We start from the raw sequence: 21,504 nt of genomic DNA, 5'->3' as shown, positions 1-21,504 counted from the left end.
GTACAGTTATCTGAGCAGTGGGTGGCCACTTGAGTTTGTGACCTTGACTTTGTATTGCATAAAGTGTCATAGTGGGTGCATGGTAAGTCGTTTCACTCACATCTGACTCTTTAAGACCCCATGGACTATAGACCACCAGGTTCCTCTGTCCATGGGATTCTCCAGGCAAGAATACTGGAGTGGGTTGCCATTCCCTCCTCCAGGGAATATTCTTGACCCAGGGCTCGAACACACGTCTCTTATGTCTCCTGCATTGGCAGGGGGGTTCTTTAACTAGCACCACCTGGGAATCCTGTGGCTAAAAGCATGCATGAGTGAACTCTGGGCCTGGACAGCCTTGGTCCAAATACTGGCCCTACCTCTAACCAGCTGAACAGCTGATTCTACTAGTTACCCTTTGCCTAACATCTCTGTTCCTCAGTTTTCTCATCAGTTATATGGGAAGAAGAATAATAGTACCTTACAGAGTTCATTAAATTACTACATGTGAATAGTGCTTAAAACAGAGTCTGGCATGTTGTAAGAGCTATACACGTTTTGGCTTTTTTCATCATTATATTCATTGGAAGGACCAATGCTGAAGCTGAATCTCCAATACTCTGGCCACCTGATGTGAAGAGCTGACTCACTGGAAAGACCCTGATGCTGGGAAAGACTGAAGGCAAGAGGATAAGGGGACAACAGAGGATGAGAGAGTTGGATGACATCACTGACTCAACGGACATGAGTTTGAGCAAGCCCAGGGAGGTGGTGAAGGACAGAGGAGCCTAGTGTGCTATAGGCCGTGGGGTTGTAAAAGTTGGGCATGACTCAGCGACTGAACAAGAACAACATCATTATATATACCTAACTGAGGCAGGGCTCAATGGTGGGGATTCCAGAAATCATGGAAGCCTGCTGAGGAGACACTTTGGATGGCTAGCTCTTTGCCACATTTCTAGGATCACGCTACATTTGTGGTTATTTGGTTCTGAAGTTTTAGCTCACACAGTGAGTGATGTGTCTTAGCTGTTCTCAGAGGGATGGGGGTTGGTGCTGTTTTCCAGCAAGAATTTTGGAATGTGTGTGTAGTGGATTTTTACTTGTCCCCAGCAAAGGGAAAGCCCTACTCAGGGATAGTGGCTGAAAACCATGGTAATTTCACACTGCACGCAAGGGAGGGCGGCCCCCCAGACGGCAGCAACATTCTATGGAGGAACACTGAGGAAGCAGACACAGTCCAGGGTGATGGTATATAAAAGGTTTTATCATAAAGTCAGAGATAAAAGGACAACAGCAAGTTTCCTTTAAACTAGAAAACGAAAGGAGATGGAGGCTATTTGTATAGTACAAGAGGTAGCCAGTGGAATTCAGATCTGCTCCTCAGGGGGTGAGTGTGAAGAGCCCCCACACAATATTTAGTCTAGCAATTCAGTAGGCAGGACACACTTAAAAACCACTGCTATAATTATTGTTGTGTCAGAATACATAGCTATGAACAAAGAATAAAAATAAAAAAGTAAAACAAATATGGATTTTAAACATGTTACTATAATAGCACTGTGTATGATTTTTCTTTCAAGATTAAAAATATGGTGAAAAATCCATAAATGCAAACATGTACTGCTGTTCTAACCATAGTGATGAGGATGAAGCTGGTGTGAAAAAAGGTCTTGGACTGGAGAGCAAGCAAAAAAAGGAGATAAATGACAAGCTAAAATATGGCCTCAGCTTTCTCCTTTTTAAGAAAAGAAACCTGTTTTTAGAAGTATGAGTACAAACTGATTTCATATTTTTGACATGTTCTTCTAATTTATATAATGCACTTTCACCTTTTCATATCGCGATCTCTAAGAGTTTATCACTCTCTAAAGAATTAGGCTTGCTCTTGTTCGGTTACTAAGAGGTGTCTGACTTAATTTAGAGTGTGCGGTTCCATCTGCAGGTGTGCTACTCCTAAATTTACAATTGTGTTTACTGATGACATCCTTTAATTAAGACAATATCTACTCTGTATAAAACTGGAAATTTTATACAATTTAATCATATTTCTAGTTATAGCTAGCTTTCATGTCTGAATTATTATTTATGGGCCATAAACCACCTGCTTATCATAAGAAAAAACATCACTCTTCCCCCATGCCCATATCAAACACTCTTAAGATTTTATCTGATTACATTTGGTCTCACGGGGCCTCCCTGGTAGCTCAGACAGTAAAGAATCTGCTTGCAATTGACCCACGTTCAATCCCTGGATCAGGAAGATCCCCTGGAGAAGAGAGTGGCAACCCACTCCAGTATTCTTGCCTGAAGAATCCTAGGGATGGAGGAGCCTGGTGAGCTATAGTCCATAGTGTCACCAAGAGTCAGACACGACTGAACAACACTTTATGATAAAGATAAAACAAAAGTACACACTCAAAAATGCAACACTTCTACAATCTATGTCTTTGACTTGCATCGTTCCTTCAGTGGTGATATTTACCTGTATGTGATTTTCTCTGAAACTCTAGACATCTGGCTTTGACCTGTCTGTACTTTTAATTGGAATGAATATGAAACTCTCTTTTCAAACCTCTCAGGAGTTTTCCTACTTCTTATTTGAAGTGACATTTTCTTCCCCAGGTGGTAACTTACTACTCTGCTGTTTGCTATACTTTCACCCACTGTCCTTGTGCTTCACTTTTTACAAAAGCACTTTTTTCTTTCCCTGAACCACACAGTATATGGATGCATTTTATAATTTATCTTTTTTCCTACGGAACAATTTTTGTTTCAGATCTCAGGAGCATCTTAGGTCTAAGAGAGGATGATCACAAAAACTTGATTATTTCCCATCCTTTCTCTTATTATATCATCCACAAAGTACAAGAACACATAGAACAGGCCTCCATTTATCCTTCCTATTTATCAACTTCAGATTTAGTCAGTACAATAAAAATACGATGTTCACGTTTATTTTTTCTTCTGTGTTTTCTATTTAAGATGCCTCTATTATGAAAATAATCTGTCACTTATATATCAATCTTAGCTCACAGAAGTTAGTGTCCTAAGTATGAATTAGGTTCTGAAAACTATTTAATATACATATTTTTCTAATATTTCCTTGATCTCCTTTATTTGAGTCTGTCTCTCTGCCCTCATTCTTAGAATGTTATTCCTCTTCTCAACCGCCAGCCTGCATTATGTTATACTGGCCAAAAAGTTTGTTTGGGTTTTTCTATAAGGTGTTATGGAAAACAAAATTTTTGGTCAACTATTATTTCATGGGAGTCACAATTGTTTCTGTTTTACTGCTGAACTCCTCTTTCCCATTTTCTTTCTCTGTTAGACTCTCTAAGTTCTACAGTATATACCTCTCAGGAGTTCCCTTCACACAATAAGGCAAGCACCCTTATTTCCCAGAAATATGATTTTTCCCCCAAAGGAAGCTCAATAGATAAAAGTATAAAAGGAAGAGGTATAAGAACTGTCCTGTTGGGAGAACTGTCTCCTGGGCTCTGTGGCTGTGATGGGAGAGCTGCTGTGCCCTCCAGAGCTATGAAATCAATGAAAATAGCAGCCCGGATATTCTTTCTCTAGGTACCTGGAGTCAGCCCACAGCTCTCATTCATCCCATCACCAGGCAAAGGATATGCTCTTGTCACTGTCCTTGGCAAGCAGTCCAAAAGATACTGGAGTGCACACATGTGTGTGTGTGTGTGTGTGTGTGTGTGTGTGTGCGCGTGTGTGTGGGTATGTATTCTAAGCCCACCCCTGCCCTCATCCCAGTCCTGGCAAGAAGTCTGTGCTCTTATGGTGCTCATCTCCATGTTTATTTCTCCACATGATGGATACTCAGTATTTTTAACCAGCTGTTTCCTCCCCACATGAATATTTCCTGCACTGACTTTTCCCTCTGCCCAGGAGATCTTTAATAGTTTCCTCTGATTGCTCTTGTATCTCTCCTATGTTTCCCCAATCAAAGTTGCCTCTGTATTTGTAGTCAAACCACACACATCTTTCCATCCTAAAGTAACAGCGTATTCCCTCCTCTCTCCTTTCCCTTTGTCTTGATGGACTGATTCATTTCAGAATTCCTGTGATTGCTCTAGAGTGTCAGAGAACATAGAATATTATTCATGAAACAAGAAACAGGGACAGACAGATATATGTAAAAAAATTAATTACCCCAAATGTTTTATGTAGAGAGAGGGTACGATGGCTTTTGAATTACTATAGAAACAAACAGAAACTATACAAGATGTGAGGCTTTCTAACCATCTTTCACCAGCAAAGATACATGATCGTACTCTATGCTCCATGATAATAGTTGCAAAAAATGTGCAGACTCAACTTCTCTAAATTCCATCTGAATAAGGAAGACAATCTACTACCCTGCCATTTCTCTCTGTTTTTTTCATATATCTATTTCTCAGTGACAACATAACCATGAAGCAAAACATGGTTATAAAATTTCAAGCCTCTTAACTTGATAGTGGGATATAGCAGCAAAATGCTTCTTCAAATTGGTCTTAATAAGAGCTTCCCAGGTGGCTCAGTGCTAAAGAATCTGCCTGCCAGTGCAGAAGACTCAGGTTCAATCCCTGGGTCAGGAAGGGAGAAGGAAATGGCAACCTACTCCAGTCTTCTCGCCTGGGAAATTGCACGGACAGAGGAGACTGGAGGATTACAGTCCACGGGGTCACACAAGAGTCAGACACGACTTCGTGACTAAATAACAACAACAAGCCTAACCAGAAACTGTGAGCCATAAACTATAATGCTAATAATTAATGTCTATTGAATGTTTATCATGTCCCAGGCATTCTTCCAGATAACCAACTTCTTTTGTTTCATTTTATCTTAATCACAAATTCAAGAAGAAGGTGTTATTCCAGAGTAGAACTTGCTGTGAGTTGGAGTGATTTGCTCAGCTTCACAAAGAGAGACCCCTTTGATTGGACCTGATCACACTTTATGCTCTTTTCTTAACCACTACTGTCTACTGTGACTTATATTGATCAGTTAAAAGGTTTGCTAGTATTCTTTAGCAATACTTTTTCTTCTTTTAAATCTATGTGACTTTTCATAGGGCCCTCAGACAGCATCAACTAGGGGAACTCATCAGAAACAAGGCACTGGAAGATGAGCTTCTCGGTCAGGCAGTCCCGGAAGAGGCTATAAGCTCAGTTTCACCATGGAGTGCGAGATGTTTGTGAACTTCCAGGATGCAACGAGAGACAAAGTGAAATAGGTTTAAGGAGAGAAGAATAACAATTACTGATGTGATTGTCAACTGTTTGTATTCCCCCAAAGCATCTGCAGGAGCTTGTTAAATACACATGTGTTCCTATCTACCCCAAGGCATGCGGTTTCAAAGTCGTTAAGGTAGAGCCCGGGATTCCAAAATTTAACAAGCCGAGTGGCTACATGAAAGGGGCAGATGAGTACAAGGTTTCTTTGGGGATGATGAAACATACTTTTTCCTTTTCTAATTACTTTTTTTTTTGATTTGTATTTTAAATTAATTTTTATTAGAGCATCAGCTCAGTTCAGTTTAGTTCAGTGTCTCAGTCATGTCCGACTCTTTGCGACCCCATGAATTGCAGCACACCAGGCCTCCCTGTCCATCACCAACTCCTGGAGTTCACTCAGACTCACGTCCGTTTATTTATAATGTTGTGTTAGTTTCAGATTTACAGGAAAGTGAATCAGTTGTACATATGCATATACCTACTCTTTTTTAGATTCTTTACCCGTAGAGGTCATTACAGAATATTGAGTAGAGTTCCCTATGCTACAGAATATTGAGTAGGTCCTTATTTTTAGTTAGTAGTAGTGTGGATGAATCTCCCAATTCATCCCCCTCCTTCACCCCTTGGTAACCATAAATTTGTTTTCTACATCTACGAGTCTATTTCTGTTTTAAAAATAAGTTCATTTGTACCATTTTTTAGGATGCAAATGGAGCCCAAAAGAAAGCAGGAGTAGCAACACTTATATCAGACAAAATAGACTTTGAAATGAAGACCGTGATAAGAGACAAGGAAGGACACTACATAAGGATTAAAGGATCAATCCAAGAAGAAGATACAACAATTATAAATATATATGCACCTAACATAGGAGCACCTCAATATGTAAGGCAAGTGCTAACAAGTATGAAAGGGGAAATTAACAGTAACACAGTAATAGTGGGGCACTTTAATACCCCACTCACACCTATGGATAGATCAACCAAACAGAAAACTAGCAAGGAAATACAGCTCTAAATGATACAATGGACCAGTTAGACCTAATTGATATCTATAGGGCATTTCACCCAAAAACAACAGAATTCACCTTTTTTCTCAAGTGCACATGGAACATTCTCTAGGATGGATCATTTACTGGGCCATAAATCTAGCCTTGGAAAATTCAAAAAACTTGAAATCATTTCAAGCATCTTTTCCAAATACAATGCAGTAAAATTAGATGTCAACTACAGCAGAAAAACTATTAAAAATACAAACATATGGAGGCTAAACAACATGCTTCTGAATAACCAACAAATCATGGAAGAAATATGAAAGGAAATAAAAATATGTGTAGAAACATGAAAATGAAACATGACAGCCCTAAACCTATGAAATTCAGTAAAAGCAGTGCTAAGAGGGAGATTCACAGCAATACAAGCCTACCTCAGGAAACAAGAGAAACGTCAAATAAACAGCCTAACTTTACCCCTAAAGCAACTAGAAAGAGAAGAAAAGAAGATCCCCAAAGTTAGTAGAAGGAAAGAAATCATAAAAATCAGAGCAGAAATAACGGAAAAAGAAATGGAGACTATAGCAAAAATCAACAAAACTAAAAGCTGATTCTCTGAGAAGACAAACAGACAAACAATTAGCCAGACTCATCAAGAAAAAAAAAGGGAGAAGAAAAAAAAAATTAAAAACGAAAATGGAGAAATCATAACAGACAACACAGAAATACGAAAGATCACAAGAGACTACTGTGAGCAATTATATGCCAATAAAATGGACAACTTGGAAGAAAAGGACAAATTCTTAGAAAAGTATAACCTTCCAAAAGTGAACCAGGAAGTAATAGAAAATCTTACCAGACCCATCAAAAACATGGAAATTGAAGCTGTAATCAAAAATCTGCCAACAAACAAAAGCCCAGGACCAGATAGCTTCACAGGTAAAGTCTACCAAAAATTTAGAGAAGAGCTAACATCTATCCTACTCAAACTCTTCCAGAAAATTGCAGAGGAGGGCAGACTCCCAAACTCACTCTATGAGGCCACCATCACCTTAATACTAAAATCAGACAAAGATGCCACAAAAAAAGTAAACTAAAGGCCAATATCCCTAATGAACATAGATGCAAAAATCTTCAACAAAATTCTAGCAAACAGAATCCAACAACATATTAAAAAGATCCACATAGGAGTGATATCATATAATACTTGTTTTTCTCTGTCTGACTTCATTTAGTGTGACAATCTCTAAGCCCATTCATATTGCTGCAAATGGCATTATCCCCTTCTTTTTATGGCTCAGTAATATTCCATTGTCTATATGAACCACAGCATCTTTATCCATTCCTCTGATGATGGACATTTAGGTTGGTTCCATGTCTTGGCTATTGTAAATAGTGCTGCAGTGAGTACTTGGGTACATGTATCTTTGAATTATAATTTTCTCAGATATATGCCAAGGAATGGGATTGGTGTATCATCTGGTAGTTCTATTTTTAGGTTTTTAAGGAACCTACATTCTATTCTCCATAGTGGCTGTATCAATTTATATTCCCACCAACAGTGTTGGAGGTTTTTCCACAGTCTCTCCAGTTGTTTACTGACTGCAGACTTCTTGAGGATGGCCATCCTAATTGGTGTGAGGTGATACCTCATTGTAGTTTTGATGTGCATTTCTCTAATAATTAGCAAAATTGATTATCGTTTCCTGAAATATTGCATGTATAAAATATTCATGCAATATTTTAAATTGGGTTACCATAATTATTGCAAATCTCTGTAAACATATTAAAAACATTAAACTGTATCCTTTAAAAGGATGAACCCTATTACACATAAACTGCATCTCATGAAAAAAAACTCACATGCAGAACTGACCACACAGATACAGCATTCCAGGCAAGCCCCTCTGACTACAGCTCACAGAGGCCCACAAAGAACAGGGTTAGAATGGATTGATTCTCTGAGCTGGAAGAGGTGTGGTTTTCTCATCCATTTTGGAAAAGTAAAGTAGTTTATGACAAAGACAGAGAACATATTTAGAAAACGAACTTAGAAAAACATAGAAAATAAACTTAACATGACCAAACGAGAGAGGGAGGGAGGAGAATAAATTGGGAGTTTGGAATTACTAACAAACTACTATATATAAAGCAGACATACAACAAAGAATTACTGTGTAGTACAGGGAACTATATGAAATTTTATAATTATCTATAAGGAAAAAGAATCTGCAAAAGAAAAATATATATTCACAGACACACATATACATGTACAATTGAGTCATTTTGCTGTACATTTGAAACTATCACATATTGTAAGCAACTATACTTTAATTAAAAAAAAATTAGTTCATGACAAAGAAATCTCCAAAGGAAACAGGGTCTCTCTTCTCTTTTTATTTCTTTTAATTCTTTGTTCCTTCTTTCCACTTTTTTATCTGGAGAGGAGTGGATGAGCATGTTTTAGTATCTTGTCTGCTGGCTCTTTTAGCTATGCCTATTTTTATTATTTTTATAATCAGCCCTCTAGGGATTACAACTTATCATGATCAACCTTGAATTCATACTTCATATAATGTAAAAAATTTTAACTGACTTTTTAAAAATTTAAGAGAGAAGATAATCTTTTATATTAACCCTTTATTCTTCCCCGTATCAAGGTTATTTACTCCTTATTGTAGATATAAATATCCATCTGGCATCATTTCATTTCAGTCTGAAAAACTCTCTTTAGCATATTTGATAGTGTGAATCTGCCAACAATGATTTCTCTTATCTTTTGTTTATCTGAAAATATTTTTATTTAACTATAATTTTAGTGATTTCATTTTTTTCATAGAATTTGTTGTTGTTTAATCTCTGTCATGTCTGACTCTTTTGCAACCCCATGGACTGTATCCCCCCAAGCTCCTCTGTCCATGGGATTTCCCAGGCGAGAATACTGGAGTGGGTTGCCATTTCCTTCTCCCAATATAGAATTTTAGATAGACAGTATTATATAGTTTTTGTGTTTCAGCACCTCAATGGTTTTGTTTTATTTTTTTTTCACCTCCATTTTTTCTTACAATGTCATATTTATTATTATTCCCTGCAGGTATTGATCTTTCTTTTTTTCTGGCTCCAAGATCACACTGTCTTTTTTCACTTCTCATTGCAGCTCCCAGCCTCTGCTTACTCAGCAAAACTCCCAGAGAGGGAATTATTAGGTACAGAGGATTAGTGTTTGGAATGAGGTTAGATTAAAATATAACATGCCGGTCCAAGAGCTGTACAGCATGGACTGGTTTCTCCTAGTCCCAGCAAAGACAGACCTTCTTTGGCTGACTCCTTTATGCTTCCTGACTACCCACAGAAATGTGGCTATCAGCTCACATCTATCAGCTTCTCTGGTATTATATCTTTAACATTTCTTTGTGCTCACAGTTCTTTCATGTCTTAAAAAATATATAATTGTTTTTGTTTGTATGTTGGCCTGGTGATTTCTGAGTTTTATCACATGAATGAAGATCTTGTTTATCCTTTTGCATCCAAACTGGATATGGAACTCCTCTCTGTTTCCATGGAGCTGAAAATCTGACTAAAGGGATACAATAGGACTGGGTAGGGAACGCCAGGCAATAAGTGGATGATAAGAATAGTCAGTCCTCCAAGAGTTCAAAGGAAGTAGGGTTGCCAGATACAGTATAGGACAGCCAGTTAAACTTGAACTTCATATATGCAAGATTTAAATTTTTAGTACAAGTATAGCCCAAATATTGCATATTCCATTATTAGACTGAAAAATATCCCTTGTTTATCTGAAACTCAAATTTAACTGGACTTCCTATATTTTTCATAATTTGTCTTAAGGAGAGAAAGCCCCCAGTAGAAAAAAAAAAAAAAAGGCACTGGAAGCAAGTAAAAATTGAGTCAGGCTGTTAAGAAGGGCTGAAATGATAAAAAATTGCCATGTAGCACATGTACAGATAAACAGTGGAAGAAATAATCAGAGAAATGTGCTAGGTTCAAAACCCCTGAAGATTCTGAATGCCAGTCTCAGAAGAAAGGACCCTATTTTGCTGGCAAAGATGAATGAAAAAAGATTCTCTGTATGTCTCTCATTGTTGACCTCTTCAAAGGTAACAGTAGTAATAAGAATCAATTTTACGGTATAGGTCTTCCATAGCAAAGCCCTTTTCAGATTTTATAGGGCTTTTTGCTTCAATAAGATCCCATTTTCCTTTTAATGCTTTTCCTTAGGATTTTTTACAGCCTTCATTTGTTCAGGTATTAGAAATGATGATGGCTCTACCTTCAGAAATGTGAAATAAATAAGGCTTTCTATGTCTGCCAAATAAATGAAAATCTAGATGGTGTAGAAATTGACAAATGCCAAACAATGGACTTGTAACCATGTTTATTTGAAGCATCTTGCTGTACTTCAGCGCACAATTGCAAATCATCCTTCCAAGCTCTTCAGAATCTCAGACCTGCCAAGAACTAATTAACTGCTCTGACGGTGGGAAGATGTGGCAACATAAGGAACAGTTTCTGAATGACTGTAAGGTATTTAATTTGAATAAAAGGAGAATTAAAAAGCAGCAGTGAGTAAGAGTGGTAGCAGATAGAGAATGCCTATATTAAAGATTCTTGTCTGGCTTCAAAATCGTCCCCTGGAAATTTATATCAGGATGAATGCTTTAAAGTGTGAGCCAGCCCTCCCTGCTGCTGCTGCTGCTGCTGCTGAGTCACTTCAGTTGTGTCCGACTCTGTGCTATCCCATAGACGGCAGCCCATCAGGCTCCACCGTCCCTGGGATTCTCCAGGCAAGAACACTGGAGTGGGTTGCCATTTCCTTCTCCAATGCATGAAAAGGAAAAGTGAAAGTGAAGTCGCTCAGTTGTATCGGACCCTCAGTGACCCCATGGACTGCAGCCTTCCAGGCTCCTCCATCCATGGGATTTTCCAGGCAAGAGTACTGAAGTGGGGTGCCATTGCCTTCTCCGCAGCCCTCCCTAGCAGACAGGAAATGACAGAAGAAGACAGTGACTTTGTGTTGGTGTAGCTTTTATTTTCTTGGACTCCAAAGTCACTGCAGACAGTGACTGTGGCCATGAAATTAAAAGAGATTTGCTCCTTGGAAGAAAAGCTATGACAAACCTAGACAGTGTATTAAAAAGCAGAGACATCACTTTGCCAATAAAGGTCTGCATAGTCACGGCTATAGTTTTTCCAGTAGTCGTGTTCGGATGTGAGAGCTGGACCATAAAGAAGACTGAGAGCCAAAAGATTGCTGCTTTTGGACTGTGGTGTTGGAGAAGACTCTTGAGAGTCCCTTGGACAGCAAGAAGATCAAACCAGTCAACCCTAAAGGAAATCAACCCTGAATGTTCTTTGGAAAGACTGATGCTGAAGTTGAAGCTCCAATATTTGGCCACCTGTTGCAAAGAGCCCACTTGTTGGAAAAGACCCTGAGGCTGGGAAAGATTGAGGGCAGAATGAGAAGGGGGTGGCAAAGGATAAAATGGTTAGATAGCATCACGGACTCAACAGACATGAATTTGCGTGTACATATCAAAGATATTTTTTTACCAGTAACTTAAATGTTTTATGATACACAAGAGAATTTCTCTCCTAAATAATATCCTGAAACTTCTTATGAAACTTAATTTTAACAGAACTTATGAAATATTCCAAGCATATTTAAAGGTATAAGAAAAATAAAACATCTACATAATTATCACCAAGACTGAGCAGATGTTAACATATTGCAATTTGCTCCAGATCATTTTTTTAAAAGAAATATAATGTTACAGACATTGCTAAAATGTTACTTTCATCCTGTACTGCCTTTCTCTCTAGAAATATCTTCTAGAAGTTGGTGTGTTCTTCCTATGCATGATTTTGAATTTCTACAATATAAATAAATTTATCAATAAATAATATGTGTGTTTTTAAGATTTATGTAATTGAAATCCAACTGCACATATTTTTAATAGCTTGTTTTTCTCCCACTTTTTATAGATGTCTATCTAAGGGAAGCTAGATGAGTTCAAGGAGGTATGTATGAGGATTTTCGCTTAATCACTGTATGCTAGTAAAACAAACAATGAAAACAACCTAATTGTTCCTCTCCCGTGCAATGCTCACATAAATGTGATTTATGGAATGAGATGCTATCAAAGATATCCAACAGTTGAAATGGATCCACAAGATCTGCACCACTTTATGGAACTTAAGTCCTATTTTTCATATTTCAAAATTCATTTAGGCCAAGCAGAGCAATGAACATAAAGTGAGTTTTTACAATATTAGGATTTTGTTTGCTTCTGCTTAAGATTGAGCCCTTGGTAATATAAAATATTGAAGGATTTAGTACATAAAAATTCTTAGTGTTATCACTGGTGAGGGGAGACAAAAACCGTTTCAGTATTTTATCTAATGTGTGTGCTCATTTGCTCAGTCGTATCTGACTCTTTGCAACCCCATGGACTGTAGCCTGCTAGGCTCCTCTGTGCATGGAATTTTCCAGAAAAGAATACTGGAGTGGGAATACTGGAGTGGGGTGCCATTTTCTCCAGGTGACCTTCCCTGCCCAGAGATCAAATCCATGTCTCCTGTATTAGCAGGTAGGTTCTTTACCACTAGCGGCACCTGGAAAGCACTAACCCTCTGCTCTATCTTCAGCTCGTGGATTTAAGCCTGCAATGCAGATAGCAGAAAGATGCAGGATTTTGACACTAAATTAAGTCAACATGTTACCAAATTCTCATTCAGCCCTTGTCACCGACTCCACTGTAAACTCAGGATAAAGTAAGTCTCTCTTTCATTCTTAGTAAATCAGTTGCACTCACTGTACTTGTGTACAGCAATTAGATCAGTGATGCTGTTCAGAGGACTGGTCTTTCTTCCTATCTGGTCTGATCAAGTTAGTTCCAAAAAGACTTTAGATGACTCATTGGTATGCAGACCAGAATTTCCAAACTGGCAGTTCTAATGACCACAGCATTGGAACTGCCATATATAGATGACAGTAAATTACTTTTGATATTACCTCCAGACTATTAAAGCTACAGTGGTATGAGAATAATGCATGTGTGCATATTGCTACCGTCAGTAGGTACCCAATCAATAAAACAATATTGCTCCATATTTCATCAAAGCAGAGGCTTGATAAGGTAATGGTAGCCTGAAAATGTTAACAAATATATTTAGCAAAACCTCTATTAATGAAGATGAGACTGCTTGAACTGGGAGAGCCACAAAGCATGCTGGAACCTGTGCAGCTCAGAGCTGGAATTCTGCTGCAAACTTTCTTGTGGCTGAATCTAGAAAGGAAGTGGAGTGTGAGTCAGACAGTAAGTACTGAGCCATCCAATTGAGTTGATGAGGCAAAATATCTCTGACCTGCTAGAATAGGTCAGGTCGTCCTGTTGGCTTTTCATGTGCACAGCAATCTTCCTTAGTGAGCTTATGACAACAGTAGACATGCAATTTTTTGTAAAATTAGGTGATTAAGGTTTCTTTCTCCTGCCAGATGCTTAGCTGGATATAAAGGATTGTGCCTCTCTTGTCTTTTACATAACCCCAGTGCCAAGCAAAGGTTCCCTGAACACATAATAATATAGTCATAAAAAGTAATTAAAGGGGTATGAGGGGAAGGGGCCCAGTTTAGAAAAGGCAGGTCTTCTTTGTGCCTGCATTCCACCTCTGAGCAGTCCAGCAGAAGCTGTGAGTCAGTGATTCCAGTGGAGCCCCAGAGTGGAGTTCAGAAAACAGGTTTGGCTTCAGGCCGTTTGGTTCATGTTCAATGGTATTATTCACAAGCTGTGTGACTTTGAGCAAGTGACTTAGCTTTCTTAACTCTCCAGTTCTCCATCTGGAAGATGGATGTGGGTTTTATACATTGTTTTTAAGAATGAGGTAATCCAGGATAGTACCTGCTCAAAACATGATTTCTATTATTACCATTATTATTTAAGATGAGAATTCATTGCCAAGGAATGAGGACAGATAGGAAATAAGAGGGCACCACACAACATCCAGTCACTGGTACTGGTTTAGGATGGCACTCCAGACTCGGATGTGAAGTCTCAGATGGAATCACTAGCATATTTCAGAAAATAACCCAGATTTATGGTCAAGACCTATACAGAGGTGATGGACCGGAAGAGAATGATGCCATTTTAGGTCTTGATGGCTTGAGAATAAGCAACAGAATCCTAGGTTGGATGAGAATAAGTTTGATTAGGAAGAATGTAGAAACCCAACAGATATCCTCTAGATTTGGGGATTAGGGCTGCCTTATTCCAAATTAATGATTCAATTTTGAGACACTGGCAAAGAGAGAGAAAACAAGTCAGGAGCTGACAAATTCATTCTGGTGGTGTCAATTACTATAGGAAAGGTTATTTAGAGACATAAATATAACATTTAAGCAGAACTGAACTTTGAAGGACATTGGAAAGGGGAGTGACCATATGTTTATTATCCGTTTACTTAAATTAAATCACAACTAAGTAGAACCAGTGTGGATAAACACAGGCATACCTCAAAGGTATTATAGGTTTTGTTCCAGACACCACAATAAGCAAATATTCCAATACAATGAGTCACACTTCTGTTTTTGGTTTCCCCATGCATATAAAAGTTATATTTATGCTATGCTGTAGTCTTACATGTGCAATGGCATTATGTCTAAAAAACACAATGTGTATACCTTAATATGAGCCATCATATGCACTTCAGTGAGTCTGACAGCTTTTGCTGGTGGAGGAAGACCTTGCCTCGATACTGATGGCTGCTGACTGGTCAGGTGGTGGTTGTTGACAGCTGTAGCAATTGATGGTTATAGCAATTTCTTGAAATGACACAGTGATGTTTGTGGAGACCCAAAACAATTAGAATAGTAACATCAAAGATCACTGATCATGCACCATCATAATAAATACAATAATGATGCAAAACTTTGGACTATTATGAGAATTACCAAAATTTGATACAGAGATACTAAGTGAGGAGATACTGTTGGCAAAATGGAGCTGATAGACTTGTTTGATACAGGATTGCCACAAATCTTAAGTCATACAAAATGTAATATCTGATGGCACTTCCAAATTATGTGTTCTTGACCAACCTAAAGGTGTAATTGCTATATTCTCTGGTGACCCCACATGTGGCCTCAAGATTCTCAATATAGAGCACTGGCCTCTCCCAGCCAACATGGTTTGACAAGAAAGAGAGAATGAACCAACTTGCCTTCCCTGATCTACATTAACCCTTAGCACTGAAATGAGAAAATTGGAGGCCAGTGAGTTGAAACCACTTTCTTCTTAAAATCCCAAAGTCCACTATTGCACCTCTCCTGGTTAGTATATTTCATATATATATAGTCTATTCATGATCCTCATTTCTATTTATATTCAATTAACCTTATTTTGGGGCTTCCCAGGTGGCTCAGATGAATCCTCCTGCAAATGCAGAAGACACTGGTTTGGTCCCTGGGTTGAGAAGATCCCCTGGAGAAGGGAATAGCAACCCACTCCAGTATTCTTGCCTGGGAAATCCCATGGACAGAGGAGCCTGGCAGGCTACAGTCCATGGAGTCACAGAGTTGGACATCTTATTTTTACACAGAAAACCTCGTTTTTATATAAAATAAACTTAGGCAAAGTATCAGATATTAAATTAATTAATTAATTAGATGATCTTTCCAGAAATTAGATGACTAGTAGTTCACAGAGCCGGTACTCTGGGAAAACACTAAGTGCCTGGGGCTGAATCCAGTGACCATGTAAGAAAAGGCAAATGGGGGCAAACATTGAGTAAACTCAAAAATAAAAGTTCTTTTCAATGAAGGAGACATAATATTTGTGCATCACAGGGACTCTCCCTCATGTAAACAAAGTTATGAAAATAAAAAGACATAAACACAACCTACTTTAGCAACTTTTAAGAGAGACCTGGAGCATCCAAATTATCTGCTCTCAAAGTCCTGTAAATTCTAAACAGCAAAAATAATAGTTGATGGGGACTTCCCTGGCAGGCCAGTGCCTAAGACGCCGGGCTCTTGATGAAGGGGGCCTGGGTTCCATCCCTGATCAGGGATCTAGACCCCATATGCCACAACTAAGGCTTGGCACAAGAAGGTACATTAAAAAAAATAGTTAATGAAATTGGTAATGCCTTACTGTAACTTCCATATGGACTTCAGATAAATTTGTGACACACTAGAGACAATTGTACTTTCATATTAAGTACTTATTACAGATAGAATTCAAAGTAAGTGTGTTAGTTGCTCAGTTGTGTGTGACTCTTTGTGATTCCATGGACTGTAGCCTGCTAGGCTCCTCTGTCCATGGGATTCTCCAGGCACAAGTACTGGAGTTGGTTGCCATGCTCTCTTCCAGGAGATCTTTATGACCCAGGGATCGAACCCATGTCACTTATGTGTCCTGCATTGACAGGAAGCTTCTTTACCACTAAGGCCACATGGGAAGTCCCACACAGTTCAAAAGGAAACACCAATGTGTAAGGTTTCAGGATAATTTAAATTGCCTACAGGAGAGTGCCTTTGTTTTCATAAGATTAGTGACTATGGCTGTGATTTCTTTGGTACAAAATCCCTGGTTAGGAATTCTCTCATTTTTTATTTCTAGGAAAGTATATGACTTTTTTTTTCTGATACAGTTTCTAAGAAACACACAGAGGTAATAAGAAGAAAGCACTGCCTAGAATCTGACTTGGATGAGGCTGAGGTATGAGGAAAAAAGAGCTATCTTTCCAGACAGAAGCAACAAGCAAGTGCCAAGGTCCTGAGGCAGCAATGAATTAGGCACCTTTCAGGAAAATAAATACACCTCCCATGACTGCTGCACTGTAGACCTGAAGAGCAGGAGAAAAGTCAGAGCCAGGTCAAGTGGGGTCTTATAGGCTAGGAGTTGAGCTGGAATTTAAGTCCCATGGGAAGTCATTTAGGGGGAGTTAAGGACAGGGATGTGAAAAACCCAATCTTTGGAAAACACCCTGATGTTGGGAAAGATTGAAGGCAGGAGAGGGGACAACAGAGGATGAGATGGTTGGATGGCATCACCACCTTGATGGACATGAGTTTGAGTAAGCTCTGGGAGTTGGTGATGGACAGGGAAGCCTGGTGTGCTACAGTCCACGGGGTTGCAAAGAGTCAGACACAACTGAGTGACTGAACAGAACTAAACTGAAGAACAGGGAAGTTTGGGATGCTGTAGTTCATGAATTCGTGTCCACAAAGAGCCAGACATGACTTAGTGACTGAACAACCACAACAAGCAAGAAAATGAATGATTCAATTAACCTTTAAAGGTTAAAGGAAATCAACCCTGAATATTCATTGGAAGGATTGATGCTGAAGCTGAAGCTCCAATACTTTGGCCACCTGATATGAAGAGCCTACTCACTGGAAATGACCCTGATGCTGGGAAAGAATGAGGACAAAAGGAGAAGGGGACGGCAGAGGGTGAGATTGTTGGATAGCATCACTGACTCAATGGACATGAATTTGAACAAACTCCACGAGATTGTGAAGGACAGGGAAGCCTGATGTGCTGCAGTCCATGAGGTCACAAAGAGTCAGACACAATTGAGCAATTGAACAGCAGCAACAACTTTTAAAGTGAAAGTATCTTTTCTCTTTGAATTAGTTTTATTTAAGTAAGTCATGTAACCAAACTCAGGACAGGAATTGTTTCTGATTCAGCTCTGACACCTCCATATCATCCGATTCATAACAGGCTGAGAATAAATGTTTACAAAATTAATAAGATGGCTTGCTGAATGAAGAAATGAATATACAGGAAGAACCATCAATGTGGACAGAGTTCAAAACACACCCTGAAATAATTCTGGCCAAATGTAAGTCTGAGTGGATAGGAAAACACTTTAAAATAGTATAGGTTTATGATTTATTGTTGAAGATGTAATTAGCCCCTGAATTTTTTTCCTTTTTCAAAAGTTTGTTTATTCTGCGGTGGTTGTGTTAACATTCTGGTTTTATTTAAGTGTGTTCTTGCTGATTAGCATGCATTTATGTAGCCAGGATAATTAGGTTGAATTACATCAATCCGGAGAGGTTAAATTCTAGTAATTATACATGTGCAATTTGGAGTATAAATCTAATGATGGTATATAACTTGCAATGAATACAATAATGGCAATTTAAGAAAAATGTTACGAGTCCAGGATACTGTTGACTTAAGCAATCGATTTAGTCTATAAAAATATTTGCATTTGAATATTCTTAAAAAACAAAGCTGTAAATTGTTATCTCCCTATTTTATAGTTGAAAATGCTACACTGTATCTGTCTTTAAAATGGTTTCCAACAGGAAGAAAGTTAATTAGAAAACTACATTAGAAAATGTAAATTCCTTCTACATATGAAACCCACTGTATTGAAATGACCATTCCATCTTCACATCTGAGCTACAGCCTCAGGTAGTTTTGCAAACAAATTGCAAGCTGCACTATTAAAAAGAGCTATGATAAATAATTCACAGGTATATCTTTATTTTAAGTACATTTAGGCATGTGGAGTATCATCAATATCAAGAAAGAATCTACCTGTGGCATTTTTCAGAGTCAGCACTGAATCACTGGTAAGTTTAGTTGACCATAAGCTAATTTGCTTTCCCAAAGTTATACCTGAAGCTCCTCCTGACCCATCACAGAGGACTTTTCTAATAGCATTTAGAATGACATTAGGATATATCTATGAACATCTTTAAATATAACATTCTAACTAGCATTATATGTCTGCTGCTGCTGCTGCTAAGTCGCTTCAGTCGTGTCTGACTCTGTGCGACCCCATAGATGGCAGCCCACCAGGTTCCCCCGTCCCTGGGATTCTCTAGGCAAGAACACTGGAGTGGGTTGCCATTTCCCTCTCCAATGCATGAAAGTGAAAAGTGAAGTCGCTCAGTCGTGTCCAACTCTTAGCGACCCCATGGACTGCAGCCCACCAGGCTCCTCCGTCCATGGGATTTTCCAGGCAAGAGAACTGGAGTGGGGTGCCATTGCCTTCTCCAGCATTACATGTCTAAAAAATGTCAAATGTTTTTGAACAAAGAAAAAACGGAAGGCCCACGTAGTGACTGATTTTTTTAAAATGTTACTTCATGAATCAAATACTAGTGATTACTCTTTTTAACTATTTTCTATGTGAATCCAAATACGCACATACATGTATATCTATACCTAGAGAGACTATATAGTAATAATTATTTGATAAAATGTGCTACTATCAAGAGTAATTTTATTGACTTCATAATGTAAGAGGAATCGAGGGATATACCAGCTTTGCCATTTTTAATTTGAGAATCCTTTCCAAATACTGCAGCTCTCATTTATTTTTGAATACAATTTAACTTAGAATAATTAAAGATTTACAGAATGGTCAGAAAAATATCACAGAGAGTTCCCATATACCTCTTAATTTTGTTTTTTGTACCAGGATATGGAGACATAGATGGGTAACTAGATTGCTATATCTCTATAGTTAGATAGATTTAGATAGATAGACACAAACACACACAATACAAGGGAATGATCACATATAAATTTAGGGACAAAGAATCAGCTTTAAGGGACAAAGAGAATGAGCAAATCACCAAGAGTTAATATAGTTTTCCACATTATGACATAGTTTTTAGCTATCACAAATTTAGTCCAAGGACATGAACTTTAATAACAAATTTTTATTCAACAGGTCCTCGGTATATTTTCGGATATGTGGGGCTTCCCAGGTGGCTCGGTGGTAAAGAATCCAGCAGCCAGTGTAGGAGATGCAGGAGTTTAATCCTCTGAAGGAGGAAATGGCAACCTGCTCCAGTATTGCCTGGGAAATCCCATGCTACAGTCCATGGGGGTCGCAAAATTTGGACAAGACTGAGCATGCATGCACACTCTAGCAAGGAATGTTGTGTTTCTGTTAAGTAGCTCTGCTTTCTAAGATGGATTGCATTGATTCTCAACATTTTCCAAGGTAACACCAATGCTAATTGCTAATAAGCCTTATACTATGCCTAAAATAGATTTTAAATTTGCTGGATTCTATTAAACTGAATTTTAATGGAGCAAACTCACTTTTATTGCCCAAATGGTTGTTCCTACTTATAAGGAAACATTTATTAGCTCTGAGTAGAATTACAAAAATGAATAAAAATGCTAGTTTTCCCTTGAAGGAGCTCAAACTCTACAAGGAGAAAGAGAAAGGAAGGACAAGAGATTCAATGAAAGACCTAATATGAGATGCACTGTTAAGAGCTGAGCCCATAAAAGGTTGTGGGAGCTTTGAGAAGACATGCAGTTGAGAGAAGCAGTTGTTAGACTCTGAGAGCAATGAGAATGTTCTGGGTATTCAGGAATATGGGAGAAGGTGGTTGCATGAACAGAAAAAAGGTATGGGGGCTTCCCTGGTGGTCCAGTGGTTAAGACTTCACCTTTCAATGCAGGGTATGCAGATTCGATCCCTGGTCAGAGAGCTAGGATTCCACATGCCTTGCAGCCCAAGAACCAAAAACATAAAATAGAAGCAATATTGTAAAATTCAATAAAGACTTTAAAAAATGGTCCACATAAACAAAATCTAAGAAAATGTTATGAAGCAAGGTTTGCAAAGCTGGCCTACAGAATGCCTGTGTCCTGTGAAGAGGCTAGTTGTCAAGAGGATGGACAATGTCTTAGAAGCATCAAAGATGTTCCACCTGATAAATGCGTGCTGTTCTACAAAGGCAAAGACCTGGAACACCATCCACCTCAGCTGCTTTTTCCAAATCAAGATGACCAGCAGAACATACATTCTTTCTGACCTTCCTAGGGACAGCCAGTTCAGGATCTGCTGCTCAAATACCAACAGCCATTATTCACACTGTGAAGGGCTGGGTCAATGACCTCCAAATCCAGCCACCCACCATGCTCCACCCGTCACACTCCAGTGCAGCCACCTATCATGCTCCATTTCCACCAGCAGATATGTTTTGACATGTTTGTATTTCTTAAAAGCCTTATTCTTTTGTGATAAACATGATCCCTCTTAACAAGATCTTATACATATACTTCCTCTCCATACTTTTTCTGACTCCTTAGGTTTGGCAAATGTTTTTGTTGAGATAGGAGTATGAGCATGCAATCAAGCGAAAGGACTGAATATAAGACATGGGCTTTTTCACAAACAGCAGCCTCCACTAAGTAGCTGAAGAACACACACAGATTAATCTTGACAGAGTCAGACTTGCAGATACTTAGACAGGGAGATAGCAATATACTTGAAGTTGTCTACAGTAGT

Source organism: Capricornis sumatraensis, chromosome 11 (genome assembly GCF_032405125.1).
Source record: "Capricornis sumatraensis isolate serow.1 chromosome 11, serow.2, whole genome shotgun sequence".
NCBI classification, from domain to species: domain Eukaryota; kingdom Metazoa; phylum Chordata; class Mammalia; order Artiodactyla; family Bovidae; genus Capricornis; species Capricornis sumatraensis.
This window is presented reverse-complemented; position numbering follows the sequence as displayed.